This window comes from Bufo bufo, chromosome 5, assembly GCF_905171765.1.
Source record: "Bufo bufo chromosome 5, aBufBuf1.1, whole genome shotgun sequence".
NCBI classification, from domain to species: Eukaryota; Metazoa; Chordata; class Amphibia; order Anura; family Bufonidae; genus Bufo; species Bufo bufo.
Window position 1 is genome coordinate 204,029,712 of NC_053393.1, and position 27,143 is coordinate 204,056,854.

Below are 27,143 nucleotides of genomic sequence, written 5' to 3' on the forward strand. Positions count from 1 at the left end.
CAACTGCCATAATGTGCCACCTCTACTGTTTTTACATGTAGCGTTTCACTGGCTAACTGCTGGCACAGTAATCGCAGTTTTAAACAAGGTACCCCCCTTGTTTTGGATGGGGATGTGTTTCCAAGGTTACCTACCACCACCTCTAGTTCAGTTTGGGTGCACCATCCAGCTGATCTTTTGTTTTCATCCCTTCATTTCTTCCCTCACGTCCAAGTCTGTGCGCATATACAAGGAGCGCAGCGCATGCGCAGTTCATAGGTGACGACTGCAATGGGCGACAGACATATGCGCGTCATCACCGCTGTAGCGCATATAATCTAAGTGTCTGCGCATCCTCCCCACACGCAGAGCGTCACCTCTGACGTATTGGATGGGCGTTTTTCTTGTGATGCTCCAATGGGATGAATGAAGGGGATGCTCCACGGCTCTGATTGGACGCTCGTTCCGTGTGCAGTGGGTTGATTCGGCATGTACAGATGCCAATCAAGGTAACCACAACATTTAAACCTGCAGCCTTTTGGGGCCATTCGTCGCTGCCCATTTGCCCCTGAAGAAGCCAGTTCTCTGGCGAAACATGTCGGGGGGCAGTAGTAGATTTTAACTGCATTTCACCTCCTCACTGGCAGCCACAGCTCCATGGTCATTCAGCTGTCGCTGTCTGGTGCAGGTCAAACATTCAGTAGGCTAAGGTTAGCTGCTGATTACAGCATCTCTGTGCGATAACAGTTACACAATTACTCCAGTCAGTGATATACGCTTTTTGCAACTGACAAGGCAGTGTGTAGCTTTGCCATTGACAGTGGCACCCTGCTCATAGGGATATTTAGTGAGAGACAGAGCCATTCTCCCGTCCCCTCACTTAGTGCAGGCACCACTGTTATTAGAGTTGAGGTGATTTGTATTTTTAATTTTTCATTCTTTGGTTGCTTCAATTAAGGAGTGCATGTTGCACATACACACTATTTACTTTTAAATTAATTCATTAAAAGTGAAGTTTTAACACCTGGGTCAAGATAGGTTTCTCTGCCAAGATAGGCATTTGTAAATATTATACAGTAAATTAACCTTACCCAGGCTGGTCCCAATATAGATATATCTAATATTTTGTAGGCTCAACAGCCTTTTTTGTGGGGACCCTAGCTTCGCCCATTAGTAGCAAACGCTTTCTCCCTCATGTCAAGTTAGTCCCATGGTTGTTTGCAGTTTTATTCTAGCCAACACCACGGTGGACTAAAATCACATGGCAGGTTTTTTGTCCAACGCACCGCCATCTGGCTTCAACATCACAGAGGCAGCACAAGTTTTTTCCACTGATTGTCTCCCCATTAACACCACGGACATACAAGTAGCCTTTAAAGAAATCCATAAGACCTACAAACAATATGTCAGAGCTCAGTGGGAAGTCGCCAGTCTAGACACCTATCAGCAGCAGGGTCTGGTGTTTAGGGGTATGCGAGTCAACATTATCCCCCACTCACATCAGGATGATGCCACCTTTATAAAGGGTTGGCAACAGTTACTAACAGAGAACTCCCTGCGGATGCAGCAATATCTGCTAGATTTTGAGAGACTCTCACTGACAAACACAGTGAAGCAGTTGGAGACAGAAATCTCACAGATTCAGAACTTTAGGCACAGTCCAGATTTTGCTGCACAAGAGGCGCAGCTTCAGAAACACATTGAATCATTTCAAACTGAAATTAAGGAAAGGAAGCACAATAAATACATCAGAGACAAGAGGGATTTTGATACTGGCCAGATCTATCACCACAAATACAACTTTGGAAATAGATACAATCCCAATAAGTCAGGTGCTTCCCAATCCGATTACTCAGAATCTGACTGGTCAGAGTCAGAAACTCGTCCCCTAAAAAATTCAGGGCGGCCTAAACGTAGATATCGGGCCAGAGGTCAGTCCAGTCAAAGGAAGACAACGGCTCCTCAGACGGGTCCTGTGACGCAAATAGGGCAAACATGGCAAGGTACCCAGGGGTACAATTCCATGCTAAATACCACTCCGTCAGTGTCCATTCCAGTACCACTGTCCAATTTACAACAGCCAGGACCATCTTTCCCGCCTGGATTATCTGGTGTTTCATGTGTTTCATCTATGACAATGCCTACCTCAACAGCGCCTGTCAGTCTTCCCTCTTTTTTAGGTCAGGGCCCAGCCCTGAGAGACAGGGAGAAGTGGGCATACAATGTCAGGACATAGACGACCCACTCAGAGTGATTAACCTCTCCACTCTTCAGTTAGGACCAGGGCATCTTCAGGTACTTAGAAAGGGTTTATCTTTTACACCAACACCAGCTTTCCAGTGTTTTAACTGGGTTAAAGATATAAACCTTTTCGCAAGAAAGCTGGCTCTGTACAAGTCTTTTAACCAGCAGTCCAGGGATTTCCAGCGTACACAGGCTAGAGAAAAAGAAGCTCTAGCTATTCTTGAGTCATTGGATACTCTGGATGAGAATGTACAGGATCTAGTTGAAGCACCGCTATCAAATTTAAAACCTCAATCTAAATATACACCTTCTTTTTCCCAGTATGGCAACATTGACACCTTTGTACAACTGGTGACAGGTGATCTTAAGACTTTGAGTGAAAAAATACCGACTACTCAGTCTAATCTGGAGGTGTACGAACAACGGGCATTGGATGAACTTAGTTTAAACGATCAACTGGTAATCAAACCCTCGGACAAGGGCGGAAATGTCGTCCTAATGAATAAACCTGATTATAAAAAAATGGTTGATTCCCTGGTTAAACAAACAGACACTTATCAGCTATTGGATCTTAATCCAACAGACAAATTTTTGGGAGAATTAAAAACAATACTCTCAACAGCTAGGGAAGCTAACCTAATCTCAAAAGAGGAATATAGGTACCTTTTTAAGACGCACCCCACCATTGCTACTATATATGCCATCCCCAAGGTGCATAAACAGAGACGACCAGTACCAGGTAGACCTATTATATCTGGTAACAATAGTCTGACTGAAAACATCAGTCAGTATGTCGATGTATTTATAGCACCTTTTGTTCCGAGCTTGCCCTCCTATATCAAAGACACTAAGGATGTGGTCATCAGGCTCCAGGATATTCAGGTCACTTCTGACACTAAATTAGCTAGCCTTGATGTTGAGGCACTATATACCAACATCAGACACGAGCTAGGGATTAGGGCAGTCTCCTCTTTTCTTTCCACTAAGAGCATCCAGTTTCGTGCACATAATGATTTTCTCTTGACTCTCCTCAGCTTCTTACTCACACACAATTATTTTCTCTTTGACGGCCAATTCTATTTACAAAAGGTTGGGACCGCAATGGGAAGTAAGTGTGCACCAAATTATGCAAATTTATTTTTAGGGTGGTGGGAGGACACCATTGTCTTTACACCTGATTTTTTTGAGTTCACACAGCACATTCTTTTTTGGGGCAGGTACATTGATGATGTACTAATATTATGGGAAGGCCCCACTGATAAGTTTCACAATTTTGTTTCAGCACTTAATCACAACACTATAGGGATGGTTTTCACCTCTGAGATACATGATAGCACTATCACTTTCCTGGATCTTAAGCTCACCCTGGACCCTGATGGCCACATCCAGTCTGAAATTTACCGTAAGCCCACGGCTACGAATAATTTATTACAGTGGGGCAGTTATCATCCAAGACCCCTAAAAATGGGCATTCCTGTAGGACAATACATTAGGGCCCGTAGGAATTGCTCGGATGAGGTGACCTTTGCTAAAGAGTGTAATGCCCTATACGATCGGTTCCGTGCCAGGGGGTACCCGAAAAAGGCTTTACATAAGGCCTATGCTAGAGCCAAGAGTACTGACAGGAGTGTTTTACTAAAGGCCAGAACTAAGGACCCTAAGACACCACTGGTTAGGTGTATTGGCACCTATGATGCCCAAAACAACCAGATCTTTCGCATTTTAAAGAAACACTGGCATGTTTTGTGGGCAGATAATGATCTCAGGACAGTCATCATGCAGACCCCCAGTGTCACCTACCGAAGAGGTAGGAATCTCAAGGATCTTTTGGTCCATAGTTATTTCTGTCCAACGCCACCCAAAACTACCTGGCTCAAGTCAAATGTAGTGGGCACTCACCCCTGTGGTGACTGTATCTTTTGTCCTCGCGTCCAAAAATGTCGATCCTTCATTAATCCTGTAGACAAAAAAGAATATTATATCAAACAATTTATCAACTGTAAGACCAAGGGAATTGTCTATGCTATTCAATGTCCCTGTCTTAAGATTTATGTAGGAAAGACATCTCAAGAGTTTCGCAGAAGGATTTGCCAACATATCAGCAGTATCAATACCAAAGCTGACACCTCTGTTTCCAGGCATGTCAGAGCCCATCATGGAGGGGACTATAAGGTACTTAAATTTTGGGGTATATGTAAGAAAACCTTGGGTGCCAGAAGAGGTGATCTTGATGCCATCTTGTTGCAGGAAGAAACCAGGTGGATTTATCGATTGGACAGCCTGAGCCCCAAAGGGCTTAATGAAGGTTTTGCCTTCACTGCCTTCCTCGGATGAATAGAAGAGGAGCAGTTTGCTATTTTTTGTTTGTTTTGTTTCAATTTTTGTTCGTTTTGTCATTTTGTGATATGGTTTGACACATAACCAAAGAATGGTATGTATGGCTCCCACTTACTGCTTGATTTACAATAGGTTGTGCCACTCCATCCATTATTCTATTTTTATTTTTAATTCTGGAATAACTGCTGTGATTACATAGTGCCAACTGCCATAATGTGCCACCTCTACTGTTTTTACATGTAGCGTTTCACTGGCTAACTGCTGGCACAGTAATCGCAGTTTTAAACAAGGTACCCCCCTTGTTTTGGATGGGGATGTGTTTCCAAGGTTACCTACCACCACCTCTAGTTCAGTTTGGGTGCACCATCCAGCTGATCTTTTGTTTTCATCCCTTCATTTCTTCCCTCACGTCCAAGTCTGTGCGCATATACAAGGAGCGCAGCGCATGCGCAGTTCATAGGTGACGACTGCAATGGGCGACAGACATATGCGCGTCATCACCGCTGTAGCGCATATAATCTAAGTGTCTGCGCATCCTCCCCACACGCAGAGCGTCACCTCTGACGTATTGGATGGGCGTTTTTCTTGTGATGCTCCAATGGGATGAATGAAGGGGATGCTCCACGGCTCTGATTGGACGCTCGTTCCGTGTGCAGTGGGTTGATTCGGCATGTACAGATGCCAATCAAGGTAACCACAACATTTAAACCTGCAGACTTTTGGGGCCATTCGTCGCTGCCCATTTGCCCCTGAAGAAGCCAGTTCTCTGGCGAAACATGTCGGGGGGCAGTAGTAGATTTTAACTGCATTTCACCTCCTCACTGGCAGCCACAGCTCCATGGTCATTCAGCTGTCGCTGTCTGGTGCAGGTCAAACATTCAGTAGGCTAAGGTTAGCTGCTGATTACAGCATCTCTGTGCGATAACAGTTACACAATTACTCCAGTCAGTGATATACGCTTTTTGCAACTGACAAGGCAGTGTGTAGCTTTGCCATTGACAGTGGCACCCTGCTCATAGGGATATTTAGTGAGAGACAGAGCCATTCTCCCGTCCCCTCACTTAGTGCAGGCACCACTGTTATTAGAGTTGAGGTGATTTGTATTTTTAATTTTTCATTCTTTGGTTGCTTCAATTAAGGAGTGCATGTTGCACATACACACTATTTACTTTTAAATTAATTCATTAAAAGTGAAGTTTTAACACCTGGGTCAAGATAGGTTTCTCTGCCAAGATAGGCATTTGTAAATATTATACAGTAAATTAACCTTACCCAGGCTGGTCCCAATATAGATATAGCTTTCAGAAAATGGAAACACAAAAACATGATTTAAAAAAAAAAAAATGCTTTTATTGTGTAAACCCAATTTTTTTTTAAATGCACATATTAGGCATCACTTTGTCCGTAACAACCTGCTCTATAAAAATAGTATGTGACTCAAACTTATCTGGTGAACGCTGTAAAACAATAAAATAAAAAATGTGCCATAAAAGCCATTTTTTATCACCTTGCATCGCAAAAAGTGTAATACCAAGCGATCAAGGCCAGCAGTCTCAGCCGCAGCCACCAGTCAGTGCCAGCAGTCTCAGCCACCAGCCGCAGTCAGCAGTCTCAGCCAGAGCCAGCACTCAGTGCCAGCAGTCTCAGCCACAAGCCACAGCCAGCAATCTCAGCCACAGCCACCAGTCTCGGCCACCAGCCACAGCCACCAGTCAGTACCAGCAGTCTCAGCCACAGCCACCAGTTTCAGCCACCAGTCAGTGTGGTCAAGTTCCCTTGCCATTCAATATAGACTGTTCCTATTAATTTTTGTGCACTACTGTTCTAGCGCCCGTTATTGTGACTGGCTTAATGTTTAGTAAGAAATAAAACCCTCATGAATAGATACGTTAGTCAAAAATTCCATGGCAGGATTAAATTGTACGTATATGGACCTTATGTTTATCCTTAGCACTAATGTAGGTATGGTGTAATTGAATGTTAAAAAGTATAAGTGAAAGCAAAACAAGATATAAAATCTGCAAAAGAAATAAAAATGCATTCTTTGAACAGGTGAGATACAAGTATTAGTCTCATTTAAAAAATTTAAAAAAGTGACAAAATTATAGAAATCGCTTCAGTTAAATTTATCCCAGAGTTGAGAAAGATAAAGATCCACTAACACCTGCTTTTCTCCTTAAAAAAAGCCTCTAGCCTATTTGCCGGCCTGGATAAAAGGCAATTCATTAAAATCTGATACACTAGGCCAGATCTATCAATGTCACTGCACTGGAAAGAGTGTTGGTTTGTACCAGAAAGAGCAATGCATGCTTGCTGCCCGAAATACAGTATATGAACTGATTGTGCCACAATTTTGTTTGATTTGCGACATGCTTAATACAATTTTTTTTAAAACAAATTTTGCGCCAACTTTTTGTCTAGGCCTACTTTGAGGCGTTTGTTGTAGTCTTAGACACTTTGTTGGTTGGCTTTTGTTTTGGATGTAAGGTAAACTATACCAGCTCCAAGGTGGTATAAAAAGTGATGTAACATTCTGATAGTATAAAGCCCCGTGGCGTATTGTGTGACATCTTCCCTTCGCCACTTTCTAACACAACATCACAGATATCAATCCAAATCATAAATGTGGAGCAAGTTGAAATAGCGCAGTGGCAAGGATAATATTCTGAAGCAAAATAGGCCTATCTTAATATATCTGCTCCACTGTGTAACATTGAAGCTCACTGTTTGTGAAATATATCTTATTTTTGGCCATCTATTCCTACCAATTCAAGTGTTTTAAGTGGGTGGCTACAAAGTGTACCTTAATATTTGGAATCTTTACATCTGATGATAGGTTGTCAATATCTGTAGCCCTGAAAACCCATTTTAATAAGTTATTTAGATGAAGAAGTGAATAATTGACACTTACAACACATTAAATGTTCTCACTTCATAATATAATGTGTCATAGAAAAATGCCCAATGTGTATACATATAATGAATGATATTCTAATGATACATTAATGAACCATTATAACTACAAAGAATCATGTTATATTAATTTAAAATTCCTTATTTTTTATCCTAACTGCCTACATGGAAAATTAGCCTAAGGCCTCTTTCACACGACCGTATGGCTTTTTCAGTGTTTTGCAGGTTTCCGTATGTGTTTCTTTTTTTTTGCGGACCCATTGACTTGAATGGAGCCACGGAACATGATTTGCGGGCAATAATAGGACATGTTCTATCTTTCAACGGAACGGAAAAATGGAAATACAGAAACAGAATGCATACGGAGTACATTCCGTTTTTTTCGCAGAACCATTGAAATTAATGGTTCCATATACGGACCGTATACGGAATGCAAAAAACGGCCAGTAAACGGAAAAAAAACAACAGTCGTGTGAAAGAGGCCTTAATAGAACTGCTTAGAATGGGTTCGCACTAGTGTTATGCCATTCTGTTATAGGTTCCATTTATAACGGAATGGTCAGACGGAATGCATAACAGAAGCCTTTAAGAGGCATTCCGTTTTGCTCCGTCCTAATAGAAGTCTATGGGCAAGCATAATGTATCCGTCTGGTTTCTGTTATGCAGGACGGAAAAATAGTCCTGCTGCATTTGAAGAGACCTTGAGGTATCTCTACAGTGAAAACCTCCAAAAAGTGACCCCATTTTGCAAATTATGCCTATCACAGGATTTACCAAGGGGTATAGTGAGCACTTTGATTCCACAAATGTTTATAGAATGAAAATGTGAAAATGAAAAGTGTAATTTTTTTCTAATAAAATGTTGTCTCAGCCCCAAATTTTTCATTTTCACAGGGGGTAATGGGAGAAAAAACTCCGTATAATTTGTTACCCTTTTTTTTCATGAATACAGCAACATCCCATATGTGGTCATAAACTGCTTTATGGACACACTGCGGGGTTCAGAAGGGAAGGAGTGCCATATAACATTTGGAGGACAGATTTTGCTGAAATGCTTTTGGTCACCATGTAGAATTTGAAGAGAGGTATCCCTACAGTGGAAATCCCCAAAAAGTTACTCCACTTTAGTGTTTGGAAGCTAAACCTTCTAGGAATGTATTAAGGGTTGTAGTGATTTCATTAGCCTCACATGAGTTTCTTGGCTCTGAAAAAGAAAAAAAAATACATCTTTTCCAATAAAATGTTAGCCCCAGATTTTTCATTTTCATAAAGTATAACAGGAGAAAAACCACCCTAAGTTTTGTTGCATATTTTTTCTTGAGTATCTTAAACTGCTGTTTGGGCACACTGCTGAGTTCAGAAGAGAAGGAGTACCATGTGCATTTGAGGCCTAGTTTGGTTATTTATACAGCACTGGTTGGCAAATTAAGAGTCTCTGAGGTTAAATTAAATAAAAAAGTGACCCCATTTTACAAACCAATATGCTCAAAGACTTTATCAAGGGATGTAGAGAGCTCTTTGATCACACAGATGTTTTGCAAAAATGAATTCACAACATATGTGCAAAGTAAAAATTGCAATTTTTGCACAGATACTCCATTTTAGAGCCCAATATACTGTGCTCAGCATGTTTCAGTGTGAAAGGTCAGCCCTCTTATTTTTATGCTGTCTTCTGGTTTTAGAAACACCCTAAATGTCGCCCCCAATAAGTGACCACATTTTAGAAATTACACCCCTCACGTTACATATTAAAGGGGTTTTCTGGTAGATGCAAGTTATCCTCTATCCACAGGATAGGATGACTGAGATTGATGGGTGTCCTACCACTGGGACCCACACCAATCATGAAAACGGGGGCCCCATGCCCCCTGAAGGTCCCTTGCTGCTCCCCTAAAATGAGTGGAGCGGGGTTGCTCTACTCGGCTATCACCAGAACTCCCATAGAAATTAATTGAGCGACTGTGCTTATGTGCGACTGGTTTAGCAACCATTTTAGGGGACCAGCAAGGGGCCTGCAGGGCCCACGTATCGTGATCAGTGGGGGTCCCAGTGGTAGGAACTCCACCGATCTCATAGTTATTGATGGAGATGTGGATATCATTCTTGATTAAGTAAGATGACCTCCATATCCTCCACCTCTCAGCTAACACCTTATTCACTTAAGTTCCAAGAGGACCCTCCTCCCTGATGTGTCATATATGATGTACCATATGCTGTACTGCTGTTGGTGTGAAGCCATTACAATATGGCGCTGGCACCTAGATGTTTACATAATTTGCATACCAGAGTTAGTAAAACAATGCACAATGCGCAGATGCCAAGTGTTATCTCTATTCAAAGTTTTGTATTCTAGCCAATGAAACAATGCCACAAGCCTCAGTGGGGATGCCTCCTCTGATGTACTTATATACTACTTAATTTCCTGTAATAAAACTAGAACTGCTTTGACCCTTTTCTGGTGTCAGTGTGGGTTTTTCCATGCATGTAAAATCCTAGGATTAGAACAATTTGGAGCAGTAGAGCAAGCGTAATTAGCCTCGATTGAGGGCATCTTTAAGAGTCTTGTGCCCAACGTGGTGCCTCGGGAAAAGGTAGCATTCGTACCCAAAGGTCTGGGTTCCCATAGCCCGGTGTATAACAATTGAGGATGGGGACTGCAGCCCCAGAAACAAGGTAAGAAAATTGATTATCTTACCTGCCTCTTGTACCCTGTTGTGCAGTGGTGACCTGTTCTGCTGGTTGATGTTATATTACCCTGTGAGTAGCAGCTTCGGCTGATGTTGAAATCCTGAGGACCTAGAACCATAGATTGAAAGAGAAAAAAGATTTGCTCTACAGTGGGTACTTATTTTCTGTCTGTGTTTTGTATCAGGCACCTTCACGGTTAACAATTAAGCAGAGCAAGAGAATTCCCCTGGCAGGGGGGAGCTCAAGATAGGGGCTATAGTAAATTTCTGTGAGACCTGGACTGGGGCATCTCTAGAGATCTCCCCTTAGGAGGTGGAAGAGGGAATAGCCTCGGGGAGCTTCGTGGACGGGGGGCTACAATAGATTTCTGCTGGACTGGGGCATCTTTACAGATCTCCCCTTAGGAGGTGGCAGATGGAGTAGCCCCAGGGGACTACAGTAAATTTCTGCAGGACCTGGACTGGGGCATCTTACGAAATCTCCCCTTAGGAGGCCGAAGACCTGCAGGACCTGGACTGGGGCATCTTAAGGGATCTCTCCTTAGGAGGCGGCAGTTGGATTAGTCCCTCCTTAGGAGGCAGACCAGACATGAGAGCCATGGAAAAATATATAAATTCTACACAGGGTGGAGCTCTGCTTGGTGGTAAAAAGGGGAAGGTGCTGGTTGTTTTTGTCTTGTTTGTGTTTGAGTGAGTAGTTAAACTCACGGGACAGTGAGTTGGTAGCCCGCGAAGACGGAAGTAAGTTGGTGCCCTAATTGTGTGTCTCCCCCAAGAGGAAGGACTGTCAAGAGTTGAGTCCGGTTGTGATCCTCACGGAATGTCGTGTCTTGCCTGTCTCTCTGTGTACCATGGGGTGTACCGTGTCTCTGTTGCCCGGTGAATATACGGCCCTGCAGCTGGTGGCTGAGGTGTATGAAGGGAGATAGCGGGGGCCACAGCTGCGAGTGTGTATGAAGGGAGACAGTGGGATCCGCAGCTGCAAGTGTGTATGAAGGAAGACAGTGGGGGCCGCAGCTGTGAGGGGAATGACATCACAATATTGGAATGTGTGATAGCGAGTACAATGTCTGCAATACTAACAAGGCAATGTGTGTGAGGTACTGAGTGTGCATGTATTAAGCTCTAGAAAATGTTATTTGTTAATAAGTTCAAAGATTTGTGTGTGCTAATGCATGGGAAATGTTTCTTTATGTCTGTCTTTTTCTTTATGTCTGTTCTATGTTGAATTGGATGTCTGTGTGGACCAGGAATCTGACCTTGTGTCACACAGCCAAGTTTACTGTTAGCGAAATCACCTCTACTGATGTGATAACACCAAATTAAGAGTTAAATCGAAAATAAAAAAGAACTGTCACAGAGACATAGGTCTGGCTTTAGGCCAAAAAGGAGTGAAATTATTACAAAGTTTGTTCAACTCACGCATTGCACCTGCGCGGAAAACTCGCCCGTGTAAAAAGGGCCTAAGGGAGTGAATACAAGTGCTGCTTTGAGTAACATGTCTGCCTGCTGGGAGACTCAGCAGCATGTTATATGTATAGAACTACTAGCTGTACAATGACACTGCTGATACACACAGTATCTTCCCCCTACCTGCAATGCTCTGCAGAACTTCTCTTTCAGCTCCTGTGCCCAGCATTTATCTCCTCACTGCCTTCAGCTACACAGTAAACTCTTCAGCCCTGAGTCTGTGCAGCAGAAGGGGTTAAGAATCCTGGGAGAGAGCAATAAGCAGCAGCCAGCAGTGCAGGGGGGTGTTGCCAGCACAGTGATGTCTTGTGTACAGATCTCTCAGGCTTGTGCACTAACAGACTTGTGCACTAACATTATCGGAGCAGGGAGAGAAGTTGACATCATAGGTCATGCGACCCTCAGTGAAATCTGAGAAACCAGCAACTGGAGATAAAGTGAGTTAATTGGAAAGCTGTTACATTTGCCTAGTTAGAAACATAGAAAGAATAAAAAAATAACTTGGACAACCCCTTTAAGTATATAAAATTAGGCCAGACAGAAATGTATGATGAACAGACAAACAATTATTTTTACATGCCTCTAATACTACCCTCCAAGATGCGCTGAGAGACCCGACACACCCCCAGCAGCCATCTTAGCTAAGGTAACTTCTTCACCAGCGGCCATCTTAACTAATCCAATTTCTGGTCTGGCTACCATCTTAACTCCTGCAACTTCCGGACGGCCCAGCGACCATATTAACTGAGGGAACTTCCTGCCCAGCAGCCATCTTAGTTACTGGTATTTTTCCTGATACGGCTACAAGCACAAGAAAAAAATACGTATAGATCTAAGTAGCACCACATAGAGTACTGAACACAGTAAGTAAAGAACACACACATACCTATAATTAGTTATTTCTGGTAGTATTGTTTAACCACCTCCCGACCGCCTAACGCACGGATGCGTCCGGAAGGTGGTTGATTCATTCCTCCTGGACGCATCCGTGCGTCATCTCGCGAGACGCGAGATTTCCTGTGAACGTGTTCACAGGATCGGAAGGTAAGCGAGTGGATCTCCAGCCTGCCAGCGGCGATCGTTCGCTGGCAGGCTGGAGATGCGATTTTTTTAACCCCTAACAGGTATATTAGATGCTGTTTTGATAACAGCGTCTAATATACCTGCTACCTGGTCCTCTGGTGGTCCCTTTTGTTTGGATCGACCACCAGAGGACACAGGTAGCTCAGTAATAAGTAGCACCAAGCACCACACTACACTACACCCCCCTGTCACTTATTAACCCCTTATTAACCCCTGATCACCCCTGATCACCCCATATAGACTCCTTGATCACCCCCCTGTCATTGATCACCCCCCTGTCATTGATCACCCCCCTGTGGGCTCCATTCAGACGTCCGTATGATCTTTACGGATCCACTGATACATGGATCGGATCCGCAAAACGCATACGGACATCTGAATGCAGCCTTACAGGGGGGTGATCAATGACGGGGGTGATCACCCCATATAGACTCCCTGATCACCCCCCTGTCATTGATCACCCCCTTGTAAGGCTCCATTCAGACGTCCGTATGATTTTTACGGATCCAGTGATACATGGATCGGATCCGCAAAACACATACGGACGTCTGAATGGAGCCTTACAGGGGGGTGATCAATGACAGGGGGTGATCACCCCATATAGACTCCCTGATCACCCCCCTGTCATTGATCACCCCCCTGTCATTGATCACCCCCCTGTAAGGCTGCATTCAGATGTCCGTATGTTTTTTACGGATCCACGGATACATGGATCGGATCCGCAAAACACATACAGACGTCTGAATGGAGCCTTACAGGGGGGTGATCACCCCATATAGACTCCCTGATCACCCCCCTGTCATTGATCACCCCCCTGTAAGGCTGCATTCAGATGTCCGTATGATATTTACGGATCCACTGATACATGGATCGGATCCGCAAAACACATACGGACATCTGAATGGAGCCTTATAGGGGGGTGATCAATGACAGGGGGGGGATCAGCCCATATAGACTCCCTGATCACCCCCCCGTCATTGATCACCCCCCTGTCATTGATCACCCCCCTATAAGGCTGCATTCAGATGTCCGTATGATTTTTACGGATCCAGTGATACATGGATCGGATCCGCAAAACACATACGGACGTCTGAATGGAGCCTTACAGGGGGGTGATCAATGACAGGGGGTGATCACCCCATATAGACTCCCTGATCACCCCCCTGTCATTGATCACCCCCTTGTCATTGATCACCCCCCTGTAAGGCTGCATTCAGATGTCCGTATGTTTTTTACGGATCCACGGATACATGGATCGGATCCGCAAAACACATACAGACGTCTGAATGGAGCCTTACAGGGGGGTGATCACCCCATATAGACTCCCTGATCACCCCCCTGTCATTGATCACCCCCCTGTAAGGCTGCATTCAGATGTCCGTATGATATTTACGGATCCACTGATACATGGATCGGATCCGCAAAACACATACGGACATCTGAATGGAGCCTTATAGGGGGGTGATCAATGACAGGGGGGTGTTCACCCCTTATAGACTCCCTGATCACCCCCCTGTCATTGATCACCCCCCTGTCATAGATCACCCCCCTGTAAGGCTCCATTCAGACATTTTTTTTGGCCCAAGTTAGCGGAAATTGATAACAGCGTCTAATATACCTGCTACCTGGTCCTCTGGTGGTCCCTTTTGTTTGGATCGACCACCAGAGGACACAGGTAGCTCAGTAATAAGTAGCACCAAGCACCACACTACACTACACCCCCCTGTCACTTATTAACCCCTTATTAACCCCTGATCACCCCTGATCACCCCATATAGACTCCTTGATCACCCCCCTGTCATTGATCACCCCCCTGTCATTGATCACCCCCCTGTAAGGCTCCATTCAGACGTCCGTATGATCTTTACGGATCCACTGATACATGGATCGGATCCGCAAAACGCATACGGACATCTGAATGCAGCCTTACAGGGGGGTGATCAATGACGGGGGTGATCACCCCATATAGACTCCCTGATCACCCCCCTGTCATTGATCACCCCCTTGTAAGGCTCCATTCAGACGTCCGTATGATTGTTACGGATCCAGTGATACATGGATCGGATCCGCAAAACACATACGGACGTCTGAATGGAGCCTTACAGGGGGGTGATCAATGACAGGGGGTGATCACCCCATATAGACTCCCTGATCACCCCCCTGTCATTGATCACCCCCCTGTCATTGATCACCCCCCTGTAAGGCTGCATTCAGATGTCCGTATGTTTTTTACGGATCCACGGATACATGGATCGGATCCGCAAAACACATACAGACGTCTGAATGGAGCCTTACAGGGGGGTGATCACCCCATATAGACTCCCTGATCACCCCCCTGTCATTGATCACCCCCCTGTAAGGCTGCATTCAGATGTCCGTATGATATTTACGGATCCACTGATACATGGATCGGATCCGCAAAACACATACGGACATCTGAATGGAGCCTTATAGGGGGGTGATCAATGACAGGGGGGTGATCAGCCCATATAGACTCCCTGATCACCCCCCCGTCATTGATCACCCCCCTGTCATTGATCACCCCCCTATAAGGCTGCATTCAGATGTCCGTATGATTTTTACGGATCCAGTGATACATGGATCGGATCCGCAAAACACATACGGACGTCTGAATGGAGCCTTACAGGGGGGTGATCAATGACAGGGGGTGATCACCCCATATAGACTCCCTGATCACCCCCCTGTCATTGATCACCCCCTTGTCATTGATCACCCCCCTGTAAGGCTGCATTCAGATGTCCGTATGTTTTTTACGGATCCACGGATACATGGATCGGATCCGCAAAACACATACAGACGTCTGAATGGAGCCTTACAGGGGGGTGATCACCCCATATAGACTCCCTGATCACCCCCCTGTCATTGATCACCCCCCTGTAAGGCTGCATTCAGATGTCCGTATGATATTTACGGATCCACTGATACATGGATCGGATCCGCAAAACACATACGGACATCTGAATGGAGCCTTATAGGGGGGTGATCAATGACAGGGGGGTGTTCACCCCTTATAGACTCCCTGATCACCCCCCTGTCATTGATCACCCCCCTGTCATTGATCACCCCCCTGTAAGGCTCCATTCAGACATTTTTTTTGGCCCAAGTTAGCGGAAATTTTTTTTTTTTCTTACAGAGTCTCATATTACACTAACTTGTGTCAAAAAATTAAATCTCACATGAACTCACCATACCCCTCACGGAATCCAAATGCGTAAAATTTTTTAGACATTTATATTCCAGACTTCTTCTCACGCTTTAGGGCCCCTAGAATGCCAGGGCAGTATAAATACCCCACATGTGACCCCATTTCAGAAAGAAAACACCCCAAGGTATTCCGTGAGGGGCATATTGAGTCCATGAAAGATTGAAATTTTTGTCCCAAGTTAGCGGAAAGGGAGGCTTTGTGAGAAAACAAAAAAAATATCAATTTCCGCTAACTTGTGCCAAAAAAAAAAAAATTATATGAACTCGCCATGCTTCTCATTGAATACCTTGGGGTGTCTTCTTTCCAAAATGGGGTCACATGTGGGGTATTTATACTGCCCTGGCATTCTAGGGGCCCTAAAGCGTGAGAAGAAGTCTGGGATCCAAATGTCTAAAAATGCCCTCATAAAAGGAATGTGGGCCCCTTTGCGCATCTAGGCTGCAAAAAAGTGTCACACATCTGGTATCGCCGTACTCAGGAGAAGTTGGGCAATGTGTTTTGGGGTGTCATTTTACATATACCCATGCTGGGTGAGATAAATATCTTGGTCAAATGCCAACTTTGTATAAAAATGGGAAAAGTTGTCTTTTGCCGAGATTTCTCTCACCCAGCATGAGTATATGTAAAAAGACACCCCAAAACACATTGCCCAACTTCTCCTGAATACGGCGATACCACATGTGTGACACTTTTTTGCAGCCTAGGTGGGCAAAGGGGCCCACATTCCAAAGAGCACCTTTCGGATTTCACCGGCCATTTTTTACAGATTTTGATTTCAAACTACTTACCACACATTTGGGCCCCTAGAATGCCAGGGCAGTATAACTACCCCACAAGTGACCCCATTTTGGAAAGAAGACACCCCAAGGTATTCGCTGATGGGCATAGTGAGTTCATAGACGTTTTTATTTCTTGTCACAAGTTAGTGGAATATGAGACTTTGTAAGAAAAAAATAAATAAATAAAAAATCATCATTTTCCGCTAACTTGTGACAAAAAATAAAAAGTTCTATGAACTCACTATGCTCATCAGCGAATACCTTAGGGTGTCTACTTTCCGAAATGGGGTCATTTGTGGGGTGTTTGTACTGTCTGGGCATTGTAGAACCTCAGGAAACATGACAGGTGCTCAGAAAGTCAGAGCTGCTTCAAAAAGCGGAAATTCAGATTTTTGTACCATAGTTTGTAAACGCTATAACTTTTACCCAAACCATTTTTTTTTTTTACCCAAACATTTTTTTTTTATCAAAGACATGTAGAACAATACATTTAGAGAAAAATTTATATATGGATGTCGTTTTTTTTGCAAAATTTTACAACTGAAAGTGAAAAATGTCATTTTTTTGCAAAAAAATCTGTAAATTTCGATTAATAACAAAAAAAGTAAATATGTCAGCAGCAATGAAATACCGCCAAATGAAAGCTCTATTATTGAGAAGAAAAGGAGGTAAAATTCATTTGGGTGGTAAGTTGCATGACCGAGTCAGCACTTGGAGGCAACTTCATCTCAATTTGTAACAGGTTGTTGTGGTTGGTGTGGATGTCCAGGACTCCAGGTCAAGTGAAGTACTCGGCCCTGGGGGTCCTGCCCATCTGCTAAAATCACAGAAGGAGGGGATTGGGATGGAACTGGTCTCCAGACAGTTTCTGTTCTTTCTGTCTTTCATATGATGTTGCTGAAGAATGCTAACCTTGAGATAAGATGCTGCAGAAGTAGTAAGGAAGAAAGAATGTAGACAGGCACTGAAGGACATCAGCATGCAAATGAAAGGTGTAGACACTACCTAACACCCTGCACTGGAACATATCAGCTATTCTACAGGGTGGGCCATTTATATGGATACACCTTAATAAAATGGGAATGGTTGGTGATAATAACTTCCTGTTTGTGGCACATTAGTATATGTGAGGGGGGAAACTTTTTAAGATGGGTGGTGACCATGGCGGCCATTTTGAAATCGGCCATTTTGAATCCAACTTTTGTTTTATCAATAGGAAGAGGGTCATGTGACACATCAAATTTATTGGGAATTTCTCAAGAAAAACAATGGTGTGCTTGGTTTTAACGTAACTTTATTCTTTCATGAGTTATTTACAAGTTTCTGACCACTTATAAAATGTGTTCAATGTGCTGCCCATTGTGTTGGATTGTCAATGCAACCCTCTTCTCCCACTGTTCACACACTGATAGCAACACTGCAGGAGAAATGCTAGCACAGGCTTCCAGTATCCGTAGTTTCAGGTGCTGCACATCTCGTATCTTCACAGCATAGACGATTGCCTTCAGATGATACAAGATGTGCAGCACCTGAATCTACGGATACTGGAAGCCTGTGCTAGCATTTCTCCTGCGGTGTTGCTATCAGTGTGTGAAGAGTGGGAGAAGAGGGTTGCATTGACAATCCAACACAATGGGCAGCACATTGAACACATTTTATAAGTGGTCAGAAACTTGTAAATAACTCATGAAAGAATAAAGTTACGTTAAAACCAAGCACACCATTGTTTTTCTTGTGAAATTCCCAATAAGTTTGATGTGTCACATGACCCTCTTGCTATTGAAAAAACAAAAGTTAGATTCAAAATGGCCGTTTCAAAATGGCCGCCATGGTCACCACCCATCTTAAAAAGTTTCCCCCCTCACATATACTAATGTGCCACAAACAGGAAGTTAATATCACCAACCATTCCCATTTTATTAAGGTGTATCCATATAAATGGCCCACCCTGTATATCACTATCTAACCTACACTGACCATCTCCCACTAACTATCTGTATTATATATATGAGCTAACTATCTAATGTAATTGGATAAGGAATAGGACATAGCAAGCGTAAATAGAAAATTGAACAGTTAGACAATTCCAGATACACTCGCTTGACATAAATCTGAAATGTAATTTATTTTGAAGACCATAAATAAATCAGGATTAAGATTAAGGCTATGTACATTTAGTCAATTAAAAATTAGTAAACTGTCAGTTTTTAATGGACTTTTTTTCACTGATGCCTTTCTTAGAAACGGACATTAAAAATGGTCCCATTCAAGTGTGCGGAGGCTGTCGGTCAGTGATAGAACTTTTTCTATTTTTTGACGTTCATTATTCACTGACTGTCAAAAAAACTGCCATGTGAATAACCCCATAGACTGTCAATTCTTAAAATTGACAATGTCCATCAACATCCGTGAGAATGTAGCCTAACAATTATTGAAAACAGGGATATAACTAGTCTACTGATCCCCATAGCATCATTTGAGGTGTAGATGAGTTTCATATTACTGATAAGTCAAGGTGAAAAGAATTATGTGGAATTATGTGGAAAGCTTAAAGGGAGTCTGTCAGCGGTTTTGACCATGGTAAACTGCTGACATCACTAAGTAAGGGTGAAGGAGAGCAGGACATGTGGAGCTTTTATTATCAGGATTAGGCCGCTGCTCGTCTATTCTGTGCATTGGGGACCACAATTTGCAGTCCCCAAAGCATGGACAACATTCGTGCGGATTCCGCAGACGATCCGGATCCATTCAACTTGAATGTCTCCTTAATCCATCTGCACCGCTAAAAAGTACTTTTTTGCGGTGTGGAGGCACAAAGAGAAATCCCACTGAAGCACTCCATAGTGCTTCCATGGGGTTCTGTGCCTCTGTTCCGCACTGGACTTTTTGGATTGCGGATCCATTGAAGTGAATGGGTCTGCATTCATGATGCGGGGTGCACACGGCCGAATGCTACAGCTGTCTCTCAGATCAGAGGGAAATTGCTGTAATGCAGCTCAATGCACAGAGACCTTCACAGTGAAGCGCCCCCACCAGGGCACTTGCAGGAGCAAAATAAAAGATCATATTCTCAGTACTCCTGATAAAAGCTCTACTAAAGGTCATTTTGTCCTGCTATCCTAGATCCTGTACCCATTGCTGACAGCAGTTTAGCATAGTCAAAACTACTAATAGGTCTCCCTTTAAACTTGTATGAGATTAGAAAAAAACAGGGCAGAAGTGCAATAACATGCTGTTTCTGGAAAAAAGCTGATCATTTTTATAATTTTATAGTAGGACATATTATAAGAAATAGAGGTTTCAGAAATTATGTATGCCTTCTATTTTGTTATATTGTATATACAGATGCATCTCAATAAATTAGAATATCATTGAAAAGTTTATTTATTTCAGTATTTCAATTAAAATAGTGAAACATATATTATATAGATTCATGCACACAGTTATCTATTTCAAGTGTTTATTTTAATGTTGAATATGGCTTACAGCTGATGAAAACTCAAAAGTCAGTATTTCAGAAAATTTTTATATTGTGAAAAATATTGTGGTTCTTACAGTGTCTGTCTGTTTAAAAAACAATCTTTTAGAGAGTCAGGGACAGTCAGAAATCAATCAGGGACAGTCAGAAATCAACCAAGCTTGAATCATACTGTTAGATAGAATGAAGGGAAAGGCTAGAATTACAAAGAAAAAAAGTGTGTGTGTAGAATAGGAAGGCATGGAAGCTGACAGCCAAGGAGGAAGGAGTGAGGAGCTATGGCGCTAGCAGAACTGTAACTGCTGCAGTAGACCTCAAAAGCAACTACCTGCAAGGAAATACTTTTATTGTTTTCCCCTATTTTCCATTTCATCACCATGACGGCCACACAGGAGGTTGACCCATGACCTCTGTAGGGGCAGGAACAGAGAAGAGGTTAAATTGCCCCCTCCCACCTCCACTCCCCAGTGTTCCTGTCCCTACTGAGGCCAGGGGTGGAGAAGAGTCTCCCTGCACGTCAGGGAGATGAAGAGGAAGCTATCCTTTTTTTTTTTTTTTTACTTTAGCTCCAAGAGGTCCGAGGACGGTTTCCTGGTCTTTCTTACCTTAGCTCCATCGGGAGCTCCCCAGTCCGCCGGCAGCCGCGTGCTTATGCTGGGCTGGGGGTATCAGGAGGACTCGTTCTGGTTCATCCGGAGCCTGCTCCCGGGCCGCATGGTTCCTCCTCTCCCCCGGTGGGGCGGGCAGTGCAGCGGCCAGCGTGCGTGCATGCCGACGGTAATGATGTCTCTTCCGGGTCCCGGTCAAGTGACCAACCCGGAAGTCTTCATGGACGGGAGGCAGAGCAGTATAAGAAGCGGGCAAGCCACAGCAGACGGCGATCTGAGGTCTGAGTAAGTACCAGATATCCACTGGCACCCCCAGCATGTCGGGTCCTGAGCTGCAGGTTTCTATGGAGCCTGATGCCCCCATACTGCCTCCCGTAAGTTCCCCTGGTGGGACCCCTATTTACTTAAACTGTTAAACTTCTTGGTAAATCCTCATGTCTTTCCCTGACGGCTCTCCTCCATCTTTATTTTTTATATCCCCAGGTTAAGAAAGCACAGAAAAAGATTAATAAGCCTTCCCGTTGTTTAACTTGCTAAAAAATAATTACCTGAGGGATATGCAAAAGTTATGCAAGGACTGTATTTCGGACGTAATCCGTCAAGAACAGCCTTCGCTTATGGAAAGCATCCGTTCGGTGGTTCAGGAGGAGCTGAGAGCCGCCAGGTCCGGGGTACCCGATCCCCAACCTCAACCCCCCAAACGGCCAAGGATAAAATATATTTCTTCTTTGGATTCGGACATGGAGGATGAGGAGAATTTTCGTAGAGTGATAGGAAATTCTATTTCTCTGCTATGGAGATGCACAACCTATTAAAAGCGGTTCATGCCACCATGGGGATTGAGGAGGCCCCTAAGACTCATTCCATCCAGGATGAAATGTTCGGAGGGCTGAAAGTGAAAAGGGCAATGGTATTTCCCATAAATGAGAACATCAGAGACATGGTGTTGGAGGAATGGTCTGAACCAGAGAAAAGATTGGGAATATCCAAAGAATTCAAAAACCGTTTAGTTTTTGACCCATCTCAGTCAAAACTGTTTGATGAAACTCCAATAATATATGTCCAGGTGGCAAAAGTAAATAAAAAGACCGCTTTGCCATTTGAAGATGCGGCTCAGCTTAAAGATGCCATGGAACGCAAAGCGGACGCCCTTCTAAGAAAATCATGGGAGGCATCCATGTACGGGCTCAAAACTAATATAGCGGCCACGTCTGTGGCCAGATCCATGTTCTTGTGGCTGAATGAACTGGAGAATCATTAAAGGAACAGAACTTCTAGGGAAGAAATCCTTCAGTACTTACCACTACTGAAATCTGCTGCAGGGTTTTTAGCTGACGCCTCGGCTGAATCCATTAGATTCAGCGCCAGGGATGCAAGTAGAGTTGAGTGAACACCTGGATGTTCGGGTTTGAGAAGTTCGGCCGAACTTCCCGGAAATGTTCGGGTTCGGGATCCGAACCCGACCCGAACTTCGTCCCGAACCCGAACCCCATTGAAGTCAATGGGGACCCAAACTTTTCGGCACTAAAAAGGCTGTAAAACAGCCCAGGAAAGAGCTAGAGGGCTGCAAAAGGCAGCAACATGTAGGTAAATCCCCTGCAAACAAATGTGGATAGGGAAATGAATTAAAATAAAAATAAAAAAAATAAAAATTAACCAATATCAATTGGACAGAGGTCCCATAGCAGAGAATCTGGCTTCACGTCAGCAGAGAATCAGTCTCTTCATGCCATAGCAGAGAATCTGGCTTCATGTCAGCAGAGAATCAGTCTTCATGTCATAGCAGAGAATCAGGCTTCACGTCACCCACCACTGGAACAGGCCACTGTCACATATTTAGGCCCAGGCACCCAGACAGAGGAGAGAGGTCCCGTAACAGAGAATCTGGCTTCATGTCAGCAGAAAATCAGTCTTCATGTCATAGCAGAGAATCAGGCTTCACGTCACCCACCACTGGAACAGGCCACTGTCACATATTTAGGCCCAGGCACCCAGGCAGAGGAGAGAGGTCCCGTAACAGAGAATCTGGCTTCATGTCAGCAGAGAATCAGTCTTCATGTCATAGCAGAGAATCAGGCTTCACGTCACCCACCACTGGAACAGGCCACTGTCACATATTTAGGCCCCGGCACCCAGACAGAGGAGAGAGGTCCCGTAACAGAGAATCTGGCTTCATGTCAGCAGAGAATCAGTCTTCATGTCATAGCAGAAAATCAGGCTTCACGTCACCCACCACTGGAACAGGCCACTGTCACATATTTAGGCCCAGGCACCCAGACAGAGGAGAGAGGTCCCGTAACAGAGAATCTGGCTTCATGTCAGCAGAGAATCAGTCTTCATGTCATAGCAGAGAATCAGGCTTCACGTCACCCACCACTGGAACAGGCCACTGTCACATATTTAGGCCCCGGCACCCAGACAGAGGAGAGAGGTCCCATAACATAGATTCAGGCTTCATGTCAGCAGAGAATCAGTCTTCATGTCATAGCAGAGAATCAGGCTTCACGTCACCCATTACTGGAACAGGCCACTGTCACATATTTAGGCCCCGGCACCCAGACAGAGGAGAGAGATCCCATAACAGAGATTCAGGCTTCATGTCAGCAGAGAATCAGTCTTCATGTCATAGCAGAGAATCAGGCTTCACGTCACCCACCACTGGAACAGGCCACTGTCACATATTTAGGCCCCGGCACCCAGACAGAGGCGAGAGGTCCCGTAACAGAGAATCTGGCTTCATGTCAGCAGATAATCAGTCTTCATGTCATAGCAGAGAATCAGGCTTCACGTCACCCACCACTGGAACAGGCCACTGTCACATATTTAGGCCCCGGCACCCAGACAGAGGAGAGAGGTCCCGTAACAGAGAATCTGGCTTCATATCAGCAGAGAATCAGTCTTCATGTCATAGCAGAGAATCAGGCTTCACGTCACCCACCACTGGAACAGGCCACTGTCACATATTTAGGCCCCGGCACCCAGACAGAGGAGAGAGGTCCCATAACATAGATTCAGGCTTCATGTCAGCAGAGAATCAGTCTTCATGTCATAGCAGAGAATCAGGCTTCACGTCACCCATTACTGGAACAGGCCACTGTCACATATTTAGGCCCCGGCACCCAGACAGAGGAGAGAGGTCCCATAACAGAGATTCAGGCTTCATGTCAGCAGAGAATCAGTCTTCATGTCATAGCAGAGAACCAGGCTTCACGTCACCCAACACTGGAACAGGCCACTGTCACATAATTAGGCCCCGGCACCCAGACAGAGGAGAGAGGTCCCGTAACAGAGAATCTGGCTTCATGTCAGCAGAGAATCAGTCTTCATGTCATAGCAGAGAATCAGGCTTCACGTCACCCACCACTGGAACAGGCCACTGTCACATATTTAGGCCCCGGCACCCAGACAGAGGAGAGGTTCATTCAACTTTGGGTTGCCCCGCAATATAATGGTAAAATGAAAATAAAAATAGGATTGAATGAGGAAGTGCCCTGGAGTACAATAATATATTGTTAAGGGGAGGTAGTTAATGTCTAATCTGCACAAGGGATGGACAGGTCCTGTGGGATCCATGCCTGGTTCATTTTTATGAACGTCAGCTTGTCCACATTGGCTGTAGACTGGCGGCTCCGTTTGTCTGTAATGACGCCCCCTGCCGTGCTGAATTCACGTTCAGACAAAACGCTGGCCGCCGGGCAGGCCAGCACCTCCAAGGCATAAAAGGCTAGCTCTGGCCACGTGGGCAATTTGGAGACCCAGAAGTTGAATGCGGCCGAACCATCAGTCAGTATGTGGAGTGGTGTGCACAGGTACTGTTCCACCATGTTATTGAAATGTTGCCTCCTGCTAACACGTTCCGTATCAGGTGGTGGTGCAGTTAGCTGTGGCGTGGTGACAAAACTTTTCCACATCTCTGCCATGCTAACCCTGCCCTCAGAGGAGCTGGCCGTGACACAGCTGAGTTGGCGACCTCTTGCTCCTCCTCTGCCTTCGCCTTGGGCTTCCACTGGTTCCCCTGTGACATTTGGGAATGCTCTCAGTAGCACGTCTACCAACGTGCGCTTGTACTCGCGCATCTTCCTATCACGCTCCAGTGTCGGAAGTAAGGTGGGCACATTCTCTTTGTACCGGGGATCTAGCAGGGTGGCAACCCAGTAGTCCGCACACGTTAAAATGTGGGCAACTCTGCTGTCGTTGCGCAGGCACTGCAGCATGTAGTCGCTCATGTGTGCCAGGCTGCCCAGAGGTAAGGACAAGCTGTCCTCTGTGGGAGGCGTATCGTCATCGTCCTGTGTTTCCCCCCAGCCACGCACCAGTGATGGGCCCGAGCTGCGTTTGGTGCCAGCCCGCTGTGAACCTGCTTCATCCTCATCCTCCTCAACCTCCTCCTCATCCTCATCCTCGTCCTCCTCGTCCTCCAGTAGTGGGCCCTGTCTGGCCACATTTGTACCTGGCCTCTGCTGTTGAAAAAAACCTCCCTCTGAGTCACTTCGAAGAGACTGGCCTGAAAGTGCTAAAAATGACCCCTCTTCCTCCTCTTCCTCCTGGGCCACCTCCTCTTCCATCATCGCCCTAAGTGTTTTCTCAAGGAGACATAGAAGTGGTATTGTAACGCTGATAACGGCGTCATCGCCACTGGCCATGTTGGTGGAGTACTCGAAACAGCGCAACAGAGCACACAGGTCTCGCATGGAGGCCCAGTCATTGGTGGAGAAGTGGGGCTGATCCGCAGTGCGACTGACCCGTGCGTGCTGCAGCTGAAACTCCACTATGGCCTGCTGCTGCTCGCACAGTCTGTCCAGCATGTGCAAGGTGGAGTTCCACCTGGTGGGCACGTCGCATATGAGGCGGTGAGCGGGAAGGCCGAAGTTACGCTGTAGCGCAGACAGGCGAGCAGCGGCAGGGTGTGAACGCCGGAAGCGCGAACAGACGGCCCGCACTTTATGCAGCAGCTCTGACATGTCGGGGTAGTTGTGAATGAACTTCTGCACCACCAAATTCAGCACATGTGCCAGGCAAGGGATGTGCGTCAAACCGGATAGTCCCAGAGCTGCAACGAGATTTCGCCCATTATCGCACACCACCAGGCCAGGCTTGAGGCTCACCGGCAGCAACCACTCGTTGGTCTGTTGTTCTATACCCCGCCACAACTCCTGTGCGGTGTGGGGCCTGTCCCCCAAACATATGAGTTTCAGAATGGCCTGCTGACGTTTACCCCGGGCTGTGCTGAAGTTGGTGGTGAAGGTGTGTGGCTGACTGGATGAGCAGGTGGAAGAAGAGGAGGAGGAAGCTGAGTAGGAGGAGGAGGCAACAGGAGGCAAAGAATGTGCCCTGCGATCCTTGGCGGCGGAAGGACGTGCGCCAAACAGCTCTCCGCCTGGGGCCCAGCCGCCACTACATTTACCCAGTGTGCAGTTAGGGATATACACTGCGTGCAGAATTATTAGGCAAATGAGTATTTTGACCACATCATCCTCTTTATGCATGTTGTCTTACTCCAAGCTGTATAGGCTCGAAAGCCTACTACCAATTAAGCATATTAGGTGATGTGCATCTCTGTAATGAGAAGGGGTGTGGTCTAATGACATCAACACCCTATATTAGGTGTGCATAATTATTAGGCAACTTCCTTTCCTTTGGCAAAATGGGTCAAAAGAAGGACTTGACAGGCTCAGAAAAGTCAAAAATAGTGAGATATCTTGCAGAGGGATGCAGCACTCTTAAAATTGCAAAGCTTCTGAAGCGTGATCATCGAACAATCAAGCGTTTCATTCAAAATAGTCAACAGGGTCGCAAGAAGCGTGTGGAAAAACCAAGGCGCAAAATAACTGCCCATGAACTGAGAAAAGTCAAGCGTGCAGCTGCCAAGATGCCACTTGCCACCAGTTTGGCCATATTTCAGAGCTGCAACATCACTGGAGTGCCCAAAAGCACAAGGTGTGCAATACTCAGAGACATGGCCAAGGTAAGAAAGGCTGAAAGACGACCACCACTGAACAAGACACACAAGCTGAAACGTCAAGACTGGGCCAAGAAATATCTCAAGACTGATTTTTCTAAGGTTTTATGGACTGATGAAATGAGAGTGAGTCTTGATGGGCCAGATGGATGGGCCCGTGGCTGGATTGGTAAAGGGCAGAGAGCTCCAGTCCGACTCAGACGCCAGCAAGGTGGAAGTGGAGTACTGGTTTGGGCTGGTATCATCAAAGATGAGCTTGTGGGGCCTTTTCGGGTTGAGGATGGAGTCAAGCTCAACTCCCAGTCCTACTGCCAGTTTCTGGAAGACACCTTCTTCAAGCAGTGGTACAGGAAGAAGTCTGCATCCTTCAAGAAGAACAT